The sequence below is a fragment of the Chiloscyllium punctatum genome, chromosome 32 (assembly GCF_047496795.1).
Source record: "Chiloscyllium punctatum isolate Juve2018m chromosome 32, sChiPun1.3, whole genome shotgun sequence".
Lineage (NCBI taxonomy): Eukaryota > Metazoa > Chordata > Chondrichthyes > Orectolobiformes > Hemiscylliidae > Chiloscyllium > Chiloscyllium punctatum.
The window spans coordinates 41,826,086-41,843,684 of NC_092770.1; the positions used below are offsets into that span (position 1 = coordinate 41,826,086).

Here is a 17,599-nt window from a genome sequence, read left to right on the forward strand (position 1 = left end):
ATTAAACGTATTAAATTATTATTCTTATTTAATGCTTATGCTCCAACCAATTTAACTTCTCAGTTTTGTACTTCCATTGAATTTTACCTCAGTTAAAAACAACAACAAAAGTGGAAAGAATCACAAAGAAAAAAAAAATCGGATGAGAAATGACAATAGAATTGGCCTGGCCAACAATGCACACATCCCATGAATAAATGAAAATGTCTTTAAAATAATACCTGAATTACTTTAGTACACCTTCATCCAATTATCCTGATATTATATTTGAGCTTGATTTCAAGCCACCAACATGAAAATTTCTACTAATTGTGAAGTATAAAGATTTTATAATTAACTAAAATGCACAGTTTACAATGGAGAGACTCAAAATCAAATTCTGCCTCAAGCTACCATGTCCCTGTTTAAGTAATTTGTATCTTCAGCACTTACTGCTGTTGCTACAAGCTATTGTATATTCATGTTTTGTTTTAATGTCAGTGAAGAAACATTAGGTACATCTTCAACATGTGTTCAAAAGCCAGGGTAACTATTTGGTTTTGCATGGCTTGAAATTCACAGCTGTTCTTGAATATCAGCTTTTTGAAACTATTGACATTTTCCTCGATTGATATATATGTGCAGAGCAAACCCAGATTTTCAAATGAATTGAAACATTTAATTGAAGGAACTTGCAGATAAGCCTTACTGGGGACATGGGAAGACCGTTTCTGACTTCATAATGTATTTTTCATTAAAATTAATTGGCACAGCTCTTATCATTTGTTCTTTACCAGACCAAATCCAGCTTCTCACTGAATGCAACATATCTTCTGGGAATATGGTTGAAAAATTCAAAGAAGTTTTATCAAAGTTTTTATGCCATCAGTTTATTTGCTTCACTTTAGACTGAACTGAGAAGCTGTGGCTTTTATGGACAAATGATAGATAAAGAACAATGTCAGAAATTTTAACAAGAATATGAGTAATTCTATTATTGAAAGGGGAATCCCAAGGGAAAAAAACGTAGCCAGTCACATGAAAGGGATGCTCAGACATAAGGGTCAATTCACTGACCCCCCCCCGGTTTCTAGTTTGGAGCTGTGCTCAAAGAGGTAAGGGTTAGAGCAATAGAGCTTCCTCTGAGAAGTACTCCTTATTCAGAGTGCAGTGTTAGTTCACTTCCCCTTCAAAGGACAGGCAGCAATATGGACAAAGAAATGAGAAAATATGATGAGTGAAACAGATATTTTTAATCAGTAAGACTGACAGCCATTTGGACAGCCACTGTGAACAATGGATATTTAGACAGTAAGATGATATAGAGAAGCATAGACATTTAGACAGGTTTTACCACAAAATCCACTTTCCCTCAAGGTTTGTTGATCTAATGGATTTTCTTCAATTGGAGCACAGTCAATAGTTAATCTCATTCTGACCAGTTATTGAAAATTGTGGGAAAGTGTTTTTTTTACAACAAACCTTCCTCAAAATAGTGTCCTAAATCATTAAGAAGTAACCGGCAGTGGAACACCATTGTAATGCACAAATTTCAGAGTAAACATGTGAAGAACAACAATTTGATGGTCAGATCTTTAAGAGTTGGCTTCTTAAAATAATATACTAATTTTCAGTGTTACTTCCCTGGATTTTGATTAGTATAATTATTTTTGTTGCAGCTAAGTCCAAGGTTTTTGCATAGCAAGATGTACAATTTACTTAGGAGTTCCCCAACCACCTGCTTTAACTTCCACCGTAAATCAAAAGAAACTCCAACGAAAATGCAAAAATGCTCATTAATGCTGCTTCTGTGGAGTCTCCCCTGAAGCTAGAGTTCAAGAGAGCCTGTGTGGGAATTACTTGTAGGAGAAGTTTAATTACAGCTTCATTACCTGGAATAACTTTTCTTCCAGCTGGTGTTTCATTTCCAGCAAGCAATCTGGATAGGTTGAGAATTCCTTTGGGGCTTTCAATGAAAGGTAGCTTTTGGGAGATCAAGGACAATTACACCGCACACATTATACACATATCCATGCTTATATGAGAAGTTGAATTTATTGCTTTGCTTTATTTCCCAGAAGAAGATCCATCTTTGCCACCTCTATTTTACAAGGGAGGCAACCATGTAGCTTTCCACCCCTGGAAACTGGACTGGAGGTAACATATTTATGACTCTATAGCTACATATGAGTGCTGGAGGACTGAAGAACTGCTAATGGAGAAATAATAAGTCACTTAAAAATGAAGGAAGCAGTAGAAGGAAGTCAACCCATGGGTCATTGAGAAACATTCTGAGGAGCAATCTGCTATTTCGGGCAAGAAAGAGTGAAAAAAATCCCTCCAGTTCGAGGCACCCTTTTAGCAACTTTTGAAACTTTTAATTTTAAAATATGGGTCTAGTTTTGGGTGATCTTCAAGGAGGGTTAGAATTCTGCACAAAGTTAATCATTTAAAACTGAGATAAGTGGTTTAATTCCTTTACGTAGGGCTGCTTACTGCTTCAAAGCCTCTCAAGTTAATTTCAGTTCAGAGCTATTTCTGCAATTTAAGAAAAGAACTCTTTGATGTGTTTATGTTCCTTCTTCTGTTGGTAAGTGGTTGCCAAGCTGCTGCCTCCTTTATCACTTGTGTACTTGCCCTGATCTCCCAATCCAAGAAAATGCATGGACGTTACTGCTAAGTTGGTACATAGGAAAACAAACTTGGAAATATGCTTAACTAGATTCTTTACATTCTATAGTGTCTTATGACACCATGAACAATTCCTGACACAGCACCTTAAGAAGGACATATTTGGAGGGAGCACAATACACATTTATTGACTGATGCCTTGACTCCAAGTATTAAATTACAAGGCAAGGTCAGAGATCAGATAAACTAAAGATGTATTCACTGAAGTTTAGAAGACTAAAGGGTGATTTGATCCATGTTTACAAACAATTAATGGCACAGATAAGATAGTTCAATAGTCCAGGACAAGGTAGCATAAATAGTCTAAAAATTAGGGTCCAGCAATTCAGGAGTGAAGTTGGATAACATTTCAACATGGTGGAAGTTTGGAATCTCTTCCTGAAATGGAATTTGGTGTTTAATCAATTGATCATTTTAACTCTGAGATTGAGAGTTTTTTTTAAAACCCAAATGTGTTAAGGAAAATAAGACAAAAGAATTTGGAATTAGGTCACAGATCAACCAGGATCTTATTACATGGTTAAACAGACTCGAAGGGCTAAATGGCCTCCTTCTATTTGTTTTTTAATACAGTCTTACCAAGCAAATAAAGAAAACGTTACAAACATCAGATTGTGGTAAGATAGTTCAGGTAAGAAAGACAAATGAGGAAATATTGTTAAGCTGTAATGGGAGTTCAATAGGTAATTAAATTTTATTAGTAGTATTCAGTGGCTCTGAACATCAGATGGAATAAAAGGCATAATTAAATAGACATGAATTTATGTGGGATGAAAAATGCAGATGAACAAACATTATGAACAGTTATCTACAGTTGTCTTGTGGCACCACTCAAAGCCTTGCCTTGGGCTTTTCAACATTGTTAAATCAACAAACTTTATAAAAAGCCATATACCAAAAAATACAAAAACAAAGACCTCAGGCTGGATTTTCATCTCACAATACAAGTGGATTGGTTTAGGAAATGCTGAACTCAGTTTTCTTTGCTGGAGAAACAATTTTTTCTGCCTCTTGACCCACACCACTTTCATGTGGCCTTTTGGAGAAACAGGAAGGCATTGGGTGCTAAACACTTAACATACCTGAAATTGTGAAGGACCACAGGGAAAAAAAAAGTCTTCCTGCAAATTATTTTCATGTGTTGGCGTGGAATTTGGAAGCCCTAATGAAAATGCAATTCCTTGGAGAGTTTCTAATCAGTGTAGGAAGCCCACTAAGGAGTTGGCAACATTCTGAAAGGTAAGTGTAAATTATTCCACCCCTTCAATTATCAGTATTAGATACTATACTGTCAGAGAGATGTGTTTTGAAGTATTGAATCGTCACAGGCATCTGTCTTGCAAAAGTAAATTGACCCTTACTGTCAATATGCAAATAATCACTGGCATTATAAGAGATTTTTTTCTGGAAAAATTGCCAAAATGCATCTATAAAATAGAGAAAAATATGTTGGCAAATTCTCATCATCATGCTTGCTGCTGTACATTAAATAAACAGATAGCTTTGCCTGTATAAATTAATCCTCCTTTTCATTCAAAAGATAAAAATAAATCTGGGGCCCAGCAGCACTCCAATGATTGTTAGTCAAATCTCCTTTGAAATGAAGAGGACACTTTTTCTTCCAATTTTACACTAATTTAGATTAATTTCAATAATGTTTTGATAACTGTAACCATTATGAATACTAGATTAAGTTCCAAAAACCTTTAGAATACTCAGTTTTGTTTCTTTTACTCAGTTTAGTATACTAACACAGGTTTGTTTTTAATGACATTTCCAAATCATTTCAACTGCTATTGCAAGACTCCTAAGGACAGTCTGTGGTAAGAATGTAAATGGTCTATGGAGTATAGATAGGGACACAGGAAATACATTTTCTTGATCCAGCCAAGGGTGTGGGCTTCGCTAGCTGGGCCAGGATTTACTGCTTATCCCCAGTTGCCCTTGACCAAATGGTAATGAGCTGCCTTCCTGAATTCTTGCAGTCCATTTGGTGTAGATACATCCATAATGTTGTTAGGGAGGAAATTCAAGGATTTTCACTCAGCATGATGATCTGAGGGAAAATAGAGCAGAATTTCACAGAATCCCTACAGTGTGGAAACAGGCCATTTGAGTCTACACTGACCCTCTGAAGAGCATACCCTACCTATTCCTGTAACCTAGATTTCCTTTGGTTAGCCCATCTGTCCCTGGACATTATGGGTAATTTAGCATGGCCAATCCACCTGACCTGCACATCTTTGGATTGTGAGAGGAAACTGAAGCACCTGAAGGAAACCCATGCAGACACGAGGAGAATTGCCAACTCCTTACGGTCACCTGAGGTAGAATTAATCCCAAGCCCTGGCATTGTTTAGGGCTTGCATTTAATTCCCAACCCAAGGAGGAAGCAGTGCTAACCACAGTGCCTCCGTGCCACCCTACTGCATCACCCTGCCACCCAAAGTGTCTTGTCTTGCGAGGCCTAGAGGTTGCCGAGGGGATTGGGGAAAACATGGAGGTACCATAGTGAAATTGGGGGAGAGGTGGGTTATATTAGAGAAACTGCCATCAGAAGTTCAATGCAAAGAATTGTAAAATGGTCTATTTTAGTGGTACTCATGAAATGGAGAAAACACTGGAATTTCTGCATGAATACTATCCACCCTAATCTTGGTGGAAAATCTGCAGGACTCCTGCAGAGAGTGTAAGTGGCCAGTTAGACATTATTTCGGAGCTTTCAGATACTCCCTAGCCTAAGCTGGGACACAAAGAAGCATTTCAGCAACCACAATGAGGAAATGATATCCACCCGATCCTCTGAAATTCTGAAGTAAAACGTACACAGTCACAGAAACTTTTATGTCCGTAGTCACCATATAGCCATACAATATTCAGGACCTCTTACATGTCTCAGGTTTCTAACATTAATTTCAACTTCATTAAAACAAATACAACTGAATGATTGCACATAGGGGAAATTTTCAACAACCAGTTTAGCTTAAAAAAAGTTATTAAGCCACTTGAAGTCTGACCCTGATCTCAAACACCTGTTTTATCCATTATACTTTGCTGAAATCATTGGGCTCCCTTATTATGCATGACAAGACCAGTAAGTCCAAAACGGCACTGCACTGTTCCTGACACTTGACCTGGGCATGGCATACAGGGCACTCAGTGGCCTGCTTTATAGGCAAGGACTTGAAGGTCCTACTGGATAGGGAGATAGCAGTATAAGATTTCCTCCTCCCCCAAACCAACAGTGGAGGCCAGGACACCAGGTCATGCCAGCCTGGTCTGAGGTTGCCAGCTGAGTTACAGCACTCTCAGCTGCTCAGTAGAAAGCCCAGCGCTGTAGCAAGAAGGTCAACGTCCTTCACCAGTGTAAGTTATGCCATCTTTTCCTTGATACTTCACACTCATTCTGTTACTGCATCCAACTTCCACCAAGGCCTGGTTTCTATCACTTTCATTAATACCTACAACATCTCCCCTCCTTCCCTCACTCTGTCCTACTCCCAACACCACTTATCTTACATGCCCTCTGTGATACCTACTCAGGGTACCTACCCACCTGCATCAACTGAAATAGTTGTTTCATACCTGTCTCTCTCTCTCTCTCATTCCAGAAAGAAAACCGCCCAAAACAGGGCAGAACAGTTCAGGAATATGATGTGGTGTCCACCATTTGGCTCCCCGCCCATTATGTGGTGAGAATCCTGGATCTGACCATGCCAAAACAGGATTGGAATCATGAACTGGTATCAGAGGCTACCCTTGACTAACTGTGTCATCAATACCTAAGGGAAGGCTACTCCCCTTGGCTTGATTGAGACCTTTACAATATTCTTTACAAGCTTCACATTCTTTTGAAAATCCAAACACATTATACTAGCTCTTTTAATGACTTCTACCAACTTAGTTACTTCCTCAAGAACTCCGATTGATTAGTGAACACCATCTGGTGCTTTTCACTCCTTTAGATAAATATTTATATAATCCAAATAAATTCTGTTCTTCTATTTCTTTTTTAAATATATTTGTCTGTCTGCTATATGGTTGACTGATCTCATTTCATTGTTAAACATAAAGCTAAGAATTGTTACTCTCAAATTCCAGAGCCCATGGAACTCTGACAAATATTAAATTGAATATCATCTTTTTCATTTTTCATTTTCCTAAAGGTTTCCTAAAGATTAACAACTAGCTATTCTATACCCACATAATTCCTTGAGTTTTCTCTCAATGCATGCTTTGTTGAAGGTAATGTATTTTATAGATTTCTGTTCGAAGTGAGATGGATCTGGAGTTTGATTTTAAGCTCCAAACGTAACTCTGGGTGGAGAAAATGAGGGCATGGGTCAACTTGGATGGAAAACTATCCAGATCTGCGAGGGTGAAACTCATCAGCTTTCAAATCCTTTACCTCAGTCACCATTAGGCATCATCAGTTTCCCATACAAACGATTGGTTGATGGGTGCGACCAAAATATGAGGCAATGAGCGACATTACCTAGCCCACTGCCCATGACTTCAAGGGACAGATGATGCTGGCATATCCCAAGTGCCCTTCTGCCTAGTTTCTGTCTGAGAGGAAGTTTTACAGTCAGCTCCATAATCTTTATTTGCAAAAACTAAAGAGAAGAATTAATTTAATGCCAAGACCACTTGCCCTAACTTATAACTACATCTGTTACATTTGCATTCTGATCAAGGATGCTGTCTGATCATTTAGCCTGCAGATGCTTCAAAAATAAATGTTGCACTGGAAGAAAAATATATTCATTTAGAGGCATTTATGAAACAAATTTGATTAGAATGTGGCCTACTGGACAGAAGTAGATGGTGACCAGAAAGCACGAGGCAGATAGTGAGGGACTGGGGAGGAGAAATTCACTGTGTAGCCTGGTGAAATGTCTCCTCCGCCTATCCCATAAGCAGTTTGCCTCTTGGAGTTGGCCCTTCTCACTTCATTTCACCCACATGGTTTCCTGAGGCCTGGCAAAACCAGCACACAGAGTAAGAAATAATGATTCAAAAATAATGATGGCTAAACCAAGGGCAGACAGCCTAATTATAATATTCAAATTCCAACATTTATCAGCCCCACTTCTTCCCACCTCCTTTAAAATTACAACTGCATATGCTCAAGGTAGATCGGGTTATTATTGCAGATGGGCAATCATGCATCACCAGTTTTTTAGAAGTTATAATTGAGCCCTTTGAATCAAAATTGGGTAGTCAGCAAAATCAAACAATGAAAGGACAGAACGGTGTAAATCAAGCAAATTGCTCAAACAGTTCTTGAATATATCTTCAGTTGGAGCCTTCGACACTTGAGCAAATGGGAAACTCACAGCTAATAATGAATTTAAAAAGTCCAAGATCCGAACCTGAAATCGTGAAACCCTGCAAAAGTTGCTAGTGAAGCTGAGATACCAAGGGTACATCATTGAGATAAAAATAAGTGTGCAAATGAGGACGAAGAACAGAGTCCTTGTTCAACCTACACTTGATACGAACAGCAACAATATCACTAATAAATGAGGGAAGATCAACAGCAGCACCAACAAGCCATGCAGCATCAAGGATACCAACAAGTGACAGAATGCCAGCAACATCAGAACTCTTACAACACCAGGAGCAGCCTGCATTGCATTGCCAGTACAATATGTCAACTCACGCTTAACAGTGATGAATATTAGACCCAGGAGATGGGAGGCTCAACATCCTGACATCCAAATGATAATGTGAATAATGTTTTTGAGAAAAGAAAACAAGCCATAAGAGACTTTACAGGTAAATCATAAAGGGTGACTATTAACAAAAATGAGTCGAATATCAATCATGGGATGTAGGAATCACTGATTGGACCAGCATTTATTGCCCATCCCTAATTGCCCAGAGGGCAGTCAAGAGCCAAGTAAATTGCTGTGGGTCTAGAGTCACATATAGGCCAGACCAGGTAAGGATAACAGATTTCCTTCTCACAAGGACAATAGTAAACCAGATAGTTTTTTTTTGACAATCAACAACAGTTTCAAGGGCGTCATTACATTCTTAATTCCAGTATTGAATTCAAATGCGCCATCTACCATGGCAGATTTGAACCTGGATCTCCAGAACATTAGAGTCGAGAGTGTGGTGCTGGAAAAGCACAGCAGGTCAGGCAGTATCCGAGGAGCAGAAGATTCAACGTTTCAGGCAAAAGCCTTTCATCAGGAATGAGGTCTCTAGTCTCCAGCATCTGCAGTCCTCACTTTCTCCTCTCCAGAACATTACTAGAGTCTCTGGATTAATTGTCTAACAATAATACCACTAGACCATTGCCTTCTCCAGAAATATTATATCTATAATATATTTATATTGATTATATTGATATACAAATGAATTATCCTTTTTTTAACAAAAACAGTGATATTGTATTATCCCATATTGCTCTAGGAACTATATTGCCATTCCTTTGCTTGCATGTGTGTCTACAGTGTCCCATCATGAGCTCAGGAGAACATGTGCACACTCACCCCCACTATTTGTGTTTCAATATGTGACTATTTCCAACCTCTGAGAACATAAAGACATGACAGCTAAGTATCTATTCTCCAGAGATTATTACGGTCTTAATTTAAAACAGCATAAATCGAAAACCTGGAGGAGAACTCAATCCCCTAACTTCAATTACAGGTTAGTGAATATTTGGAAAGATTTCCAACTGCATCACAACACCTCAGTGCCATTGTTCTGTGACTCAATAGAAGTTCAGGGCAACAATTGGACAGCTTTGTACCTCTTAGCATCACAACACTGCAACCATTAAATACTAACATCAAACAAATAGAGTGCAGAGAAACTCAGCATGCATTGTAGCATCTGCAGAGAAACAGGGTTAACATTTTGAGTCCAGTAAGACTCTTCTCCAGAGGTAAAACATAGAAACTGAGGAAGCATTCTCAATGTTTGTTTCAGGTTCCCAGCATCTGCAGTATTTTCTTTTCATCACACTGATGTAGCACAGCTTTGTGAGCATGCAGCATTAGCAAACTCCTCTTGAGATTAACTGAGCAGTTCTAACATTATATAAATGATTTGGATGTGAGCATAAGAGGTAACAGTAAGTTTACAGATGACACCAAAATTGGAGGTGTAGCGGACAGCGAAGAAGGTTACCTCAAATTACAACAGGATCTTGATCAGATGGGCCAATGGGCTGAGAGGTGGCAGATGGAGTTTAATTTAGATAAATGTGAGGTGCTGCATTTTGGAAGAGCAAATCTTAGCAGGACTTATACACTTAATGGTAAGGTCCTAGGGAATGTTGCTAAACAAAAGAGACCTTGGAGTACAGGTTCATAGCTCCTTGAAAGTAGAGTCACAGATAAATAGGATAGTGAAGAAGGCGTTTGGTATGCTTTCCTTTATTGGTCGGAGTATTGAGTATAGGAGTTGGGAGGTCATGTTGCAACTGTACAGGACATTGGTTGGGCCACTTTTGGAATACTGCGTGCAATTCTGGTTTCCTTCCTATTGGAAGGATCTGAAACTTGAAAGGGTTCAGAAAAGATTTACAAGGATGTTGCCAGGGTTGGAGGATTTGAGCTACAGGGAGAGGTTGAATAGGTTAAGTCTGTTTCCCTTGGAGGCTGAGGGGTGACCTCATAGAGGTTTATAAAATCATGAGGGGCATGGATCAGGTAAATAGACAAGGTCTTTTCCCTGGGGTGGGGGGAGTCCAAAATAATAGGGCACAGGTTTAGCGTGAGAGGGGAAAGATATAAAAGAGACCTATGGGGCAACGTTTTCACACAGAGGATGGTGCGTATGTGGAATGGGCTGCCAGAGGAAGTGGGAGAGACTAGTACGATTGCAACATTTAAAAGGCATCTGGATGGGTATATGAATAGGAAGGGTTTGGAGGGATTTGGGCCGTGTGTTAGCAGGTGAGATTAGATTGGGTTGGGATATCTGGTTGGCGTGGACAAATTGGATCAATGGGTCTGTTCCTGTGCTGTACATCTCTATGACTCTATGATTCTATATAGCACTGTCATCACTACAGCAGTCTAACAGAGGCAGCATTTTTCACAGTAACTGAGATGATCTTGCTTTAACACAGTAACCAGGTAGTTGACCTCATTGTAGTTCAGGACAAATGGTTTCCTGAATGTTTCAAAAGTGCTTTATACATTTTGTCACTGTCAGGGCCCACTTTTGTACAGATGGGAAATTTGAGCTTCTTTTAGATGTATATGACTAAAATTTACAAAGTGAGTCATTTAATTTTTATCCGCCTTGTACATACAGAGGCAATATGGGATCAGTCACAGTGCATTTCTTTGCATTGACTGCTAACGAATTTGAACCCTTCAGTTAGCACTAGGTATATACAGTTTACAGACCTGAATTTTTAAATTTTTAATGTATCTATGTATCTACGCAAGATCCAAGTTATTATAAACAAAAACAAAACACTGGATCTGGAATAATGTTCAGTAGCTTGCACTAGCTGAATAGATTTCACTGTCATGAAACCAGTCTGAACATATCACAAACTGTGATAATTTTCAGTAATTGCAAATACGTATTTTCACACCTCACCAATGTTATCTTATTTCCCTAGATTGCTAATGAGGAATTTTCTAAAGATATTTACCATGAATTCTCCATATTGAATATTATTAGATCAAGAGTTTAACCATTAATCAATGTCAACTGCATTTTAAAGATATTTTTATGATTATCCAACAGACACTGAGGAACCGATTGTTTTTTTCTTCAATGCAGTGTTTTGTGCCCAATAAGGTGAGAGGTATCAATGAACCAAGATCAAAGTGTTTTCTCATTTTTCCATTCTGCCAAAGCAAACATCAGTTCATTGCAGAATAAAGTTCCCTGTCTTCTGGCCTGGCACATTCTTTCAACCCCTCAGGGATCCAACCTGCCCTTTTTTTATTGTTTGTTTACAGGATGTGGGCATCGTTGGCCAGGCCAGGATTTCTTTTTTTTTGTTCATAGCACATCGGTATTAGTTGCCAGCATTTCTTTCCCATCACTAATTGCTCTTGACCTAAATGGCTTGCTAGGTCACTTCAGACACCAATTAAGAGTTAATCTCATTGTTGTGAGTCTGCAGTCACAAAGGCGAGACCAGGTAAGAATGGCAGATTTCCTTCCTAAATGGCATTTAGAGTGGATGATTTTTTTTCAACAACTAACAACAGTTTACACACTTGTCATTAGGACTGTCTTTTCACCAATTGCTATGGTGGGATTTAAACACCCATTCCCAGAATATTACAATGGACTTCTAGATTACTAGCCCAGTGACATTACTATTATACCACTGTCTTCCTGTTTCTTAGTTGTTGACCATCCTTATTAAACCTGGGTATGCATTTCAATTCCTGCAGTCCATGCCAGGTGGATACACACACAGTACCCAGAAAGGAGTTTCAGAATTTCAACCCAGCAACAGAGGATTTCTGTAAATATAGCTCCAAGTCAGAATGCCGTGTGGCTTTGAGGGGGACATGTAAATGTATTTCTCCTTTTTAGGTGATGCAAGTCATGGATCTAGAAGGTTCAGTTTAAAAAAATGCTTCAATAAGTTTCTGAAGTGCATCTTGAAGTACACTATTGCCACTGTGCACTGGAAGCTGTGAATGTTTAAATTGATGGCTTGGGACTCGATCAACTAGGTGTCCTTGATCTGGATGGTGTTGAATGACTTCAGTATTTCTGCAATTGGGCTTATCTCGATAAATGGGAAACATTCCATTGTTTTCTGTGACCAGCAGTGTTCTACAAGCATCAATTCTGGGACTTCTGTTGTTCATAATATATATAAACAATTTGGCTGAAAATGAAGGTGGTCTGACTAAGTTTGCAGATGACATGAAAATTGGTGGAGCTGTGGATAGAGCAGGATATAGATCAGTTGGTAAATTGAGCAGAGAAATAGCAGATGCAGTTTAATTTGGACAAGTGCGAGGTGATGCATTTTAGGAGGTCAAATGCAAAACGAAAGTATACAATAAATGGCAGGATCCTTCGCATTGATGTATAGAAGGATCATGATATACAAGTCCATAGCTCCCTGAAAGCAGCAACACAAGTGGGTAAAGTAGGCACATGGCATTATTGCCTTCATTAATCAGGGCACTGCACATAAAAGTTGGCAAGCTATGTTGCAGCTGTATAAACCTTTACTTAGGCCACATTTGAGTATTGTGTGTAGCTCTGTTCATCATTCTAGAGAAATGATGCAGAGGCTTTGAAAAGGGTGCAAAAGAGGTGTACCAACATGCTGCCCAGATTGGAATGTATTAGATGTTGGACAAGCTTGGTTTGTTTTCGATACAGCGTTGAAGGCGGGAAATTCATCCCAAGAAGGAAGAAATATAATAAGGGGAGGATGAGGCAACGGTGGCTGACAAGGGAAGTTAAGGACAGCATAAAAACAAAATAAAAAACATACAATGTGGTGAAGATTAGTGGGATGACAGAGGATTGGGAAGCCTTTAAAAACCAGCAGAGGATAATTTAAAAAAAGCAATAATGAGGGAAAAGATGAAATATGAGGATAAGCTAGTTAGTAACATAAAGGAAGGTTGCATGATTATTTTTAGATATATAAAAGTTAGAGAGGCACAAGTAGACATTGGACTGCTGGAAAATGAGGCTGGAGAAGTAGTAATAGGGAACGATGAGATGGTGGAGGAACTGAAGAGGTATTCTTCATCAATTTTCATGGGGGAAGACACCAGCAGCATATCAGAACTAAGTCAGGAGACAGAGGTGAGTGACAGGGCCATCACTGAGGAGAAATTACTGAGGAACCTAAAAGATCTGAAGGTGGACTACACCCCATAGTTCTGAAGGAGATAGTTGACGATAATGTGGAGGCAGTGGTGATTATCTTTCAGGAATCACTGGAGTCAGGGAGGGTGCCAGAAGACTGAAAAGTGGCTAATGTAGCATCCCTGTTCAATAAGGGAGGGAGGCAGAAGTCAGGAAATTATAGGCCAGTTAACCTGACCTCAGTTATTGGTAAGATTTTGGAGTCCATTATTAAGGATGTAATTGCAGAGCATTTGGAAGTACACGGTAAAATAGGCTGAGTCAGTACAGCTTCATTATGCCTGACAAATCTGTTAGAATTCTTTGAAGAGGTAACCATCAGACCATAAGACAGAGGATCAGAAATTTAGCCTTTCAATCATGGCTGATAAGTTCCCATACCCATTGTCCCACTTTCTCTCATTAACCCTTGATCCCCTTGATACTCCAGGACCTATCTATCCCTGTCTGAAATATACTCAATGACCCAGCCTCCACAGCCTTCTGCGGCAATGAATTCCATAGATTTGCCACTCTCTGGCTGATGAAGTTTCTCCTTATTTCCATTCTAAAAGATCTTCCCTTTACTCTAAGGCTGTGCCTTGAGGTCCTAGTCTCTCCTATCAATGGAAACATCTTCCCAACATCTACTGTCCAGGCCATTCAGTATTCTGTAAATTTCAATTAGATCCCCCCTCATCCTTCTAAACCCAGAATCCTCAAACATTTCTCATATGTTAAGCTTTTCATTCCTGGGACCATTCTTGTGAACCTCCTCTGAACCTGCTCCAGGGTCAGTACATCCTTCCTGAGATATGGGACCCAAAACTGTGCACAATACTCCAAATGTGGTCTCACCAGAGCCTTATGGATCCTCAGAAGTACATCCCTGCTTTTATATTCAAATCAGCTCAAAATAAATGCCATTGTTGCATATGCCTTTCTAACTACTGACTCAACCTGCAAGTTTACCTTGAGAGAAAATCCTAGACCAGTACTCCCAAGACCCTTTGCACTTCAGACTTCTAAATTTTCTCCCCATTTAGAAATTAGTTCATGCTTCTATTCTTCTTACCAAAAATGTATGACCTCACACTTTCCCACATTGTACTCCATCAGCCACTTATTTGCCCACTCTCCTAGCCTATTCAAATCCTTCAGCAGCCTCCCCGCCTCCTCAACACTACCTATCCCTTTATCTATCTTTGTAACATCTGAAAACTTAGCTAGAATGCCCTCAGTTCCCTTATCTAGATTGTTAATGCATAAAGTGAAAAGCTGTGGTCCAAACAGTGAGCTTTGGGGAGCACCACTTGCCACCGGCTACCACCCTGCGAAGGTCCCTTTCTCTGCCAGAGAGCCAAACTTCTATCCATGTTAGCATCTTGCCTCTAACACCATGGGCCCTTATATTACTCAGTAAGGAGCAAGTTAGACAAAGGAGAGCCAGTAGATATGATCTATTTGATTTCCAGAAGGGTTTTGACAAAGTGTTCACCGGAGGCTGCTAAATAAGAAAATAGCCCATGGTGTTAGAGGCAAGGTACTGGCATGAATAGAGAATTGCCTGACTGGCAGAAGACAGAGATTACAGATTAAGGGGTCTTTTTCAAGATGGCAGCCAAATGGCTAGTGGAGTTCCGCAAGGGTTAGTGTTGGGACTGCAAATTTTCACATTATACATTAATGATCTGGACGAAGGAACTGAGTGCATTATTGCTTCATTTGCAGATGACACAAGGATAGATGGAGGGACAGGTAGTGTTGAGGAAGTGGGGAGACTGCAGAAGGACTTGGACAGGCTGAGAGAATGGGCAAAGAAGTTGCAGATTGAATACAATTTGGAAAAGTATGAGGCTATGCATTTTGGTAGGAAGAATAGAGGTGTAGTTTATTTTCGAAATGGGGCAAGATTTTAGAAACCTGAAGCACAAAGGGATTTAGGAGTTCTAGTTCAACATTCATTTAAGTTTAACATTCTTTTCAGTTGGCAGTGAGGAAGGCAAACACAATATTAGCTTTCATTTTGAAAGGGCTAGAACACAAGAGCAGAGATGTACTGCTGAGGCGGCATAAGGCTCTGGTCAGACCCCATTTGGAATATCATGAGCAGTTTTGGGCCCCATATCTAAGGAAGGATGTGCTAAGTTAAAAATCACACAATACCAGGTTATAGTCCAACAGGTTTATTTGGAAGCACAAGCTTCCAGAATGCTGCCCCTTTGTCAGGGAGCTAGTGGATCAGGATCACAGGACACAGAATTAATAGCAAAAGATCATAGTGTCATAAAACTGATGCAATATATTGAACAAACCTAGATTGCTGTTAAGTCGTGTATCTTTTAGAATGGGTTGCAGGTTTCAATTCATTAATATGTAAATCCCAGAAGGATGTGCTGGCATTGGAGAGGGTCCAGAGGAGCACGGTGGCTCAGTGGTTAGCACTGCTGCCTCACAGCACCAGAGACCCAGGTTCAATTCCCGCCTCAGGCAACTGTCTGTGTGGGGTTTGCACATTCTCCCCCATGTCTGCGTGGGTTTCCTTCAGGTGCTCCAGTTTCCTCCCACAGTCCAAAAATTGCAGGTTGAATGAATTGGCCATGCTAAATTGCCCGAAGTGTTAGGTGAAGAGGTAAATATAGGGGAATGGGTCTGGGTGGGTTGCTCTTCGGAGGGTCGGTGTGGACTTGTTGGGCCGAAGGGCCAGTTTCCGCACTGTAAGTAATCTAGTAATCTAATCTAAAAAAGAGGTTCAAAAGAATGATCCCAGGGATGAAGGGCTTGTCACATGAGGAGCAACTGAGGACTCTGGAGTTTAGAAGGATGATGGGGGAATCTCATTGAAACTCACAAAATACTAAGAGGTCTGGATAGATTGAATGAGAGAGTATTTCCGCTAGTAGAACCCAAGGGCACAGCCTCAGAGTGAGGGGACAACAGTTTAGAACTGAAATGAGGAAGAATTTCTTCAGCCAGAGTGTGGTTAATCTGTGGAGTTCATTGCCACAGAAAGCTCTGGAGGCCAAGTCATTGATTGTATTTAAGACAGAAATAGACATGTCCTTGATTGATAAGGGGATCAAGGCTTACTGGAAAAAGGCAAGAAAATGGGGATGAGAAGCATATCAGCCATGATCGAATGACAGTGCAGAGTCGATTGTCCAAATGCCCTAATTCTGTTCCTGTACCATAAAGTCAATGGTCATGGACAGGTGCATCTGCAATAGGTGGACTGCCGTGGAAAATGTCGAGTAGGATTTTCCCTGCTGATCTCTCTGTACCAGCAAAAGGGCCAATCTAAAATCTATGCCCTTCAGAATTTGATCACCTTGGTGAGAAATAGTGGCACTTGTGTCGGTGAAACTTGAAGTCACCCAATCAAACTATATTTTGTGCCTTTTTCACCTTCAGTACTTCTGCCAAGTGACATTCAACGTGGAGGACTAGGAGTCATCTGTTGAGGTAAGGCAGTAGCTGGCAACCAGCAGGAGTTTCTTTGCCTACTTTTGACCTGATGCAATGAGTCTTCATGAGGCCTAGAGTCATGGTTGTGGACTTCCAGACCATTCTCTCCCAAATGTATACCACTGTGCCACCATCCCTGCTGGGTCTGTCCTGCCAGTGGGACAGGACCTACTCTGGGATACTGGTGTAGGAGTCTGGGACATTGGTTGTGAACTATGAATCAGTAAGTATGAATATGTCAAGCTTTTTCTTGATAAGTCTGAGGATTCTAATTACTCACATAAGACTGCTGGTGTTAGTGAAAACTTGTCAGAATCAACTGAAAAAGGTGTGTTTTTGTCATGTCCAGTGCTTGGTTTAATATTACACAGCTCTAAGTTTAGTATTTGGACTTATGTTTGGTTTTTAGAACAGGATTTCTCATTTATCGAATTCTGCAAACCACAGGGAACTGCACAGCGCAGTAGAAAACAGACTGTGATTTGGAGCTTTACTCTGTAATTGGCAAACAAAGAACAGCCAATTGATAATACTTCCATCTGAATGTCTTTCGTTATGTTAGAGATTAAATAATGCTCTCTGATTTGGCAAAACCTCAGAAAAAAGGACACCAATTAAATTACAACTCTCAGTATAACTCTCGTCA

General features: G+C 39.9%; 1 protein-coding gene across 3 annotated transcripts in view; it reads right to left on the bottom strand.

The window, feature by feature from the left end:
* Positions 1 to 17,599, bottom strand: part of LOC140458097 (IQ motif and SEC7 domain-containing protein 3-like) — a 401,191-nt gene that overhangs the window by 168,116 nt on the left and 215,476 nt on the right. The gene's annotated exons all lie outside the window — the stretch shown is intronic.